General features: G+C 34.2%; 1 pseudogene; it reads right to left on the bottom strand.

Moving 5' to 3' along the window:
- Nucleotides 1-3337: 3337 nt before the first annotated feature.
- On the bottom strand, nucleotides 3338-7131 carry LOC107955287 (protein usf-like; annotated as a pseudogene).
- Nucleotides 7132-7976: the final 845 nt, after the last annotated feature.

Here is a 7976-nt window from a genome sequence, read left to right as displayed (position 1 = left end):
ATGGTCACGTTTGACGACATCTTGGTAAGCCAGGAATCCCAATCGAACCTTAGGAATAAATTCGGATACAAGTGACATGTCACTAGGATTTTATGTTATGTGATTCCAAGTGCTGGTCCTGTACGTCCTACCAGTGGCTAAGTATACCAGCATATGTTGCGGTCACTTGACAGCTTGTGTGAGCAGCACCGTGTAGCTACGTCTTGACTAACAGCTTGTGTGAGCAGGCCCGTAGATAGCTCGAGAGCAAGCACATTTGTGATATGAGATAAAAGTAGCAATAGCTACATATGTGGCACCTTGTGTGCAAGGCTTCCCGTGTATCCGATATTATTATTACGAGTGCTTCATTGGGTATGACAACGATGAGACTAAGTAGGAAATTATTAGAAGATGGTACAGGTATGTACTCAAAGCTTATGATTATTAATTCGTGAAATGACGATTCCAAGGTAAGTTGTGATGGAAGTGAATTATGATCATGAGGTTATGATAAATTATACTATCTTATGTTATATTACTTGCATGATTAATGTATGGTAGGGTTTGCTTATTTCTTACATACGAGCTTATTAAACTATATAGCTTACTTTATTTATTTTCCATGTTTTATAGTGCCGTAAAGCTAGCTCGGATTGGGGATCGTCAGAGATTCGCCTCACACTATCAAAACTGTCATTTTGGATATTGATGAAATTTAGCATTTTGAGTATATGGCATGTATAGGGACTTGATTATTTTGTTATATGTGTCATTATGATTTTAGCCAAATGTATTGGCTTGTAATTGTCAAAGGCTTGTTGTGGAAATTGGCCATGTAAATTGGTTCATTTTGGTTAACTTGGTTGTAAACCTACTTATATGCATGTATATGCTAATGCTTTTTAGTGATGTGGTTTACATTGGTTTGCTACTTGTTGATTGTGGATGTTTTGGTTGCCTAAGTATACTATAATTTATGTCATTGAAATGGTGTATGTGTTTGAGCAAATGAAGGTGGTAAATGGCTTGGTAAATAATCTTTATTTTGTCCATACAGGTAGACACACGAGCGTACGCCAAGACCGTGTGTGACACATGGCCTATCCTATGGGCATGTGTTTTGGCCGTGTGTCCCCTGCACCTTAATTTTGAGAACCAAAATGCTCAAAATTGAGCACACGAGCAGAGACACAGGCGTGTGTCTCAGCCATGTGAGGGACACGACCTCAGGCACGAGCGTGTGTCCCAACCATGTGAAGTCTGCACCTATTTTATGAAAATTAAATTATCCACATGGCCTAGCACACGGGCGTGTAACTTGGCCGTGTGACTTCAATTTGTTCATGACTTGCAAGTGAGAGAGTTACACGGGTTAGGGACACGGGCGTGTGTGACGACACGGCCTGTCCACCCTGGCATGTCCCAAACCATACGGATGTGTGACCCTTGTTCATAGCAAAAATTTTCTAAGTTTTGTAAAAATTTCCCGAGCTGTCGGTTTAGTCTCGAACCACTCCCAAAGTATGTTTTGGGTCGTATAGACTCATATTAACGACTTTATGATTAAATACAAGTGGTTTTAATTTGGATGCAAATTTATGACTCGGAATTAGATGTTTGTTTGTAATGTAAGTCTGGTAATACCTCGTATCCTATTTTGTCGTTGAATACTTATAAGGGGTGTTACAAAAAGGCTGGGTCTTAATTATAAATCATTTGAGCCTCAATTGCATATGATCAAACGGTCCTTCCACTAGCTCGTTGAAATCATAAAAAAATTGCATGTTGAATCAAATAAATATAAATGAATAAAATGATGAAAATAGAGAAATGGAAAACTTTTGGAAATGGTTATAGTTTTCTCCAAAATGAAAATGAAAATGAAAATGGAGAAATTAAATCATTTGGAAATGAATGTGGTTTTCTCCAAAATGAAAATTAATAATGAAACTAACCTGAAAATGGAAATAAATCATTTGGCATAGTGAATCGTTAAATGTAGAAATATTAAATATATTTTATCATAGATTTTTTTACGATGAAATCGTTATGATTTTAACGGAATTAGAATTGGGTTGAGAAGATTATTTAATTGAAAAATATTGAGATGTTTATTTTGAAAATTAGAAAAACAAATATCGGGTTGGATCAAATTATAAAATATTGAGTTAAAAGTTCAAGAAGTACTTGTAATTCAACCTGATATGGTAGAGACCCAAAAGTCCCTCATGTTAATGAGGGGTACGACAAACTTTAGTATTATTAACTAGGGTTGTCGCCCCTTATACTCCAAGATAGATTAGGAGTTCATTTTTTTAACTGAAATAAAGTTTTACAATTGAACAAGAGTTCTACTTCCGATCCTTACAAATAGATGACACCGGTAAAACTATTTACACAACTTCAAAATATTGTTGCTCTGCTCGAAAATAGAGAGAATTTATCACTTAATTAGTATTTTTTTATATACATATTAAAATTTAACTTTAGCTTTATAAATAAATTTCAATAATTAGATATATTCAATTAAGTAACAATTAAGAAAAATTACTAACAAAAAATAAAGATTGTTAGCAATAATAAGTAAAATTATATAAAAAGAAACGAAACATTAAAGTAATAGTTCTTCTAAGAGGTAATATCGAATCATTTATATTAAACGAGATTAAATATTATTTTAATTGATGATGAGGTAATATAATATTATAACATAAATTTAATTTTTTTTTCTGTAAGTTGTTTTCATAATTTTTTTTTATTTATCAATTATTTATTTAGTATAAGTGAAAATGTCACTGTGAATTTATTTTGAAAAGAAATTCAAATTTCATTAATTATTTTTAATTATCATGAATCTGATTATTGATTATTAATTTAGTGTAAATATATTTTCTATTTACCTTTTTACATAGCTCCAAATTTAAATATTATTTTAATAGTTTCAAAAAAATATTATTTTAATCCTTTTATTAATTAATTAATTTTTTTATTTTCATTATTTCTAAAATGTTATTTATTCTCTCAATACCTTTAATATAAATTAAATTAATCCTCATTTAATTGACATATTTTAATATTATAAAAATATATTATTTATTGAATTAAATATATAACACGTCACATTTAAAGCCACTACAGATACAAAATAAAAAGACATTATATTATTAGACTGAGCTGAGGTAACTGAAACTGTTACAAAATCCACACCTTTTACATAGTACAGGGATGAATTGCAGAATTTAAACCTCTTTTATCTTTTACGAAATCCAATTAAATGTATAAAAAGATAGTATCTATTTTTTAAAAAATGAAATGGGCCTCGAAATATTGAGTAATATGGGCACGTGGAAAAGAGTAAAAACAACAAATGCAGATTATTAAAGGAATCCAGATATTCAAAATTTTCTTTTAAACAAGACTCAAAATAATATGGCAGCATACTCCACACATTCCAAAAACCAACGAGAAAGTTTTATGTTTATGCTAGCATGATAAAGTATTGAAACGAATTACCATGATTATGACAGGAAACGAGCCATCCATGACTCGAAACGAGACCATGCGAGGCCGACTGCAGCTTCGTCCTCATCCGCCATTCCCATGCCCTTCCTCCGCTTTATACCATCGGGGGACCTGTTCATGAAGGCATGTGCATTGCCTGGATAAATATGCACCTCATATGGAGCTTTTGATTCTTTCAGTTTTTCCTCCAAAGCCTTCGCAGCCTGAAATCTCGACAATCCTGATTAATTTTCAGCCACAATTCCATCCATATAATAATGACTCTGATTGTTTAATTGTGATTTGCTTTATAACATCATATGACCAAGCAACAAATACTTGGTAAAAGAGAATAGAAATAGCAAAAAATATGAACCTAATGAAGCCTTATATCAGCAAATAAACAACAGTACACGTATTATTTTACCACCAATCTCTATTGCGCGCAATCAAACATAAGTTGGAAAATGAATTATTTCCAGTGGCCAAAGCAAATATGTTCATTCTTCCTTTAACATTCACCCATGGTTTAGAGGTAACTAAGGTTTTCAGACGGTAAAGGAAGTAAGCCACGGTGCTAGGTTTTCAGAAGTAACTGCTATGTTATCCAGACTTCTCATTTTTCTCAACATATTTGGTCCTATGAGTTTTGACAATATCATTGACTTTTCTACAAAGATTTGCAACTGAATCTAGCAATTATCACTAGGCCTGCCTGGTTGCTGAGCCTGAACTATTTTATTCCCACAAAGAAACAAAAAATATATATATATATTAAGGAGCATCTCTAACGTCCAATCTTCAGAAACTCGGTCACAAACATGAAACTAGCTTCAAGATATGATTGGAAATAAGTGATTAAATTTAAAACTGGGAGAATAAATAAATCTTGCCATACCGTCACATCTGAAAACCCAACAAAGTTATCAAGTTCTCCAAAATGAGCTTGAACAGGTGCTTTGGCCTGGGCAGCGTCTGCCAGTTCAGGTGAAGGAACCCCATAAAAGGCAACAACAGCACTGCAATAGAGAGAGCACCCCCCATGCAAAATCCGGTCACTCCAGCCTGATCAATGCAGTGAAATCAGAGATTGCTCACCAACCAATGTTTAAACTTCACCAAAAAAACAGTTTCAATAAAGCAGCAAGAAACTTAATGCGGATAATAATCATTAACAGATTAACAGAAAATGCAGCTCCACAATTTGATACATATTTAAGAATAAAATACTTCAAAATTTCACAGCAGAATCTTAACTTTGTTCGGAAGTTAAACTTAGAAGAGAACCTGCAGAAACAGGAAATAAGACTTAACAAAGAAGACATGTTAAGGCATTTGAGATGAAGTTGATGTACTTTTTGTCGTTCGGATGTAACAAGCAATAATGAAATAGTTTACCTAAACTGCAAATATAAAATCACCATTCCACAATATGTTCAGATTTTTTTTTAAATGTATATAAAAAGAATTAGCAATATCTGTATTGCTTAAATCTCTTTTAAAAAATGGATGAACCCATAATAAGTCTATCTTCTTTCAAATTCTCCATTCACTTGGCCATCCAAAACAAAAGAAAAGTACTAAATGTTCAGCTTCATATATTCATTTCCACTTATCTCAGTCAATAAGGTACCACAATGGTCACTACAATGAAGTGCCTAAACTTCAAATATGTTTTGAGTAAGCATAAGGCTTTAACAAAAATGACAATAAATAACCAGCACTCACCTTTTTTGAACCATTAGCTTTAAGCCAATCAACCGAAGCACAGATATCCTTTACAGCACCTTGCCAGTCAAGACCATCCATTAGGTGTTGTGCCTCAGCAACATCAAGACCAACCTTTCCTCGATACAAACTGAAGCAAGTTGAGAAACATAAAATGAATCAGCATTCAAATGTAGCAAACGGAAAGTGATCAAAGTTTATGAGCATTCAGATAACAAAACTAAAAATAAAAAATTGTGGAATGAAATGCATACTCTGGAATAAAAGCTTTGAATCCCGGGCCCAGTTGAGAGATCTTCAAGGCATGGTTTTTTATCTCAAAATCCACACCCCACCACTCCTGAAGAACAACAATTCCGGGTGCATCTTCTTTGCCAACCACATATGCGTCAAATGCCTAATCAATACATTTAAAAAATAAATAAATAAAAGAGGGTTTAAATGAATTGAGAACAACTAAACCCAAATCAAACAAGACTCCATCCTGGATTCTGAAAATTCAAAAGCAAACAGAAAAACAATATTATCTACTGAAACTCAACAAATAACTAAAATTCACCGGTAACAGCAAAAATGGTTAGTGAATCTATAGAATCATGCATTTTGTTTTTGAATCAAGCAAAAAGATTCAATTTCAGTTTTAAACTTTGAACACAATAATTACCATCAAGAACTGCGAGGCCCATATCAAATTGTAACATGAGTAATCGATTATTAAAATAAAATTCTTATATCAAGGGAAAAAAAAGGATTAAATTATCAAAATTTTAACACAATCTCATACAAATCATTCCTAACATTTTAACAAAGATACAAAATACCCAATAATCAAAATCATCAAAAAGAAAAGGCAAAACCCATAATAATTATAGCATGATTAGTCAATACTTGGAATAGAAAACATGCATTTTTACTATCCAATCAAGAAAAAAATCGATCAGTTTTAAATTCATAATCCAATACCTCATACAAATCGCCTACTAACATTTCAGCGAAGGTAGCACATAGCTGACAATCGAAAGCATCAAGCCGTATCGACATACGACAGCCGAAAGAAATACTGAAAACTTTGTAAATTCGATTTTTTTTAAAAAAAAGGGCAAAAGCATAGTAATTGCAAACAGGATCGTCAATATTGAAATAAAATCACTCATTTTGTTTCTCAAACAAGAAAATAAAAACAATTTCAGTTTTAAAAATTTAATCCAAATCTCAAACAACTCAATTGCTAACAGTCCAGCAAAGACAGCAAATACTCCAGAATCAAAAGCATCAAAAAGAAAAAGAGAAACCCATAATAATGTAACTCGATCATCAATATCAAAATTAAATCATGCATTTTCTTCTTAGATCAAGGAGAAAAGAAAAAACCAATTTCAGTTTTAAAATATTAATCCAATATCTAATACAACACAATTACTAGCATTTCAGCAAAGATAGAAAAACCCAACACTTGCAATCATCAAAAAGATAAAAAAAAATTAACTTAAAAACTGTTGAAACGAAGAGGAAATGAGAAGTTGAACTGACAGTGTCATCTCTCTGAATCTGAACTTTCTTGAAAGCAGAGTCAGCCATTGATCGTACAGAAAACGGGGAATAGAGGGAGCAAGAGCGCGGGGAATAGAGGGAGCAGCGGCACGACAGCAATACCACGACAGATATACTTACCGACAAGAGAGAGCGAGACTGACCCACCCAAGAGAGAGAACGCAAGAGTGACTTCCCCCTATCACTTAAAGGCCGGAAGAAAGTTTGAATTTCCTACGGCGTTATTTACCAAGCTCGGGACTAGAGGAGCATTTTTTTAATTTTAGGTTGTGATAAGGATGAAGTCTCATTCATATAGTAATGTCCCTAGCTTGCGCCCTATTTGGGACTAAGGCAGGTTTGGAACCCTGTCCTATCACGCTTGATGTTGACCCATTTTTCTTTTCTTTGCTGATTCCTCTCAATGAAATTTGCCATGTTGCACTAAGTTACTTACGGATGTATCCATGCAGTCCGGGAACACTTTGGGGTGAACACCCATCCAAACAAGTAGGGTCAATAGTTCAGCATTTAGGCCGTAACATTTAGAAACAAAAAAAATCTTTAACCCAACAAGTGCTCTCCGAACCAAGCTAGATAGTCTCCTATCACTAGGCTCACCAACCAACCTGGACTTTGATCTTATTATTCCTACCGGATATCAAAACCATAAGGATTGTTTCCAGCCATGAGTTCCCATATGACATAAGCGCTCTTGGGTGGGCTAGGCCATTCCATCAAATCTTTGAGAAGGGCCCCAATCTCGTATTTGATGGTCGGCGTGGCGATAGGCTGTAAGGAAGTTAGTCCATAGCGCTCACCGGTCCAAAGCATTTAGAAATCATCTGTCGATTGAGAGATGGAATCAAACGCACAATGGGAAGTGGGAGATAGGCTTGGAGACAAATGGTACTTGGGAGCTGCGCCGCTTCAAGAGGAAACCCGGGAGTCGATCACACGAAAACTTTGCAGTAACCCTACTCAGCACCAATAAGCGACCATTCCTTAACGAGGGAGTACTCAACGGGAAATCTCTTTAGACTTTAGAGAAGAAAAGTCCGTGAAGAAAGAAGGAGGCTTGGAAAGAATATTCCTAGAGAAGATTATGGAAGATGATGAAGATATTATAGTTCTTGCTGCTCCTAACATGCTTTGCACTCGCTTCTTATGCAAAAACTTACTAATTCGTGTCGTTTTCTACAACCTTCTTATATGAGAAAAAACCCGAGAGACCT

Source organism: Gossypium hirsutum, chromosome A07 (genome assembly GCF_007990345.1).
Source record: "Gossypium hirsutum isolate 1008001.06 chromosome A07, Gossypium_hirsutum_v2.1, whole genome shotgun sequence".
In the NCBI taxonomy this organism is placed as follows: domain Eukaryota; kingdom Viridiplantae; phylum Streptophyta; class Magnoliopsida; order Malvales; family Malvaceae; genus Gossypium; species Gossypium hirsutum.
Note: the sequence above shows the minus strand (reverse complement) of the source record. Positions and strands in the feature narration are given on the sequence as shown.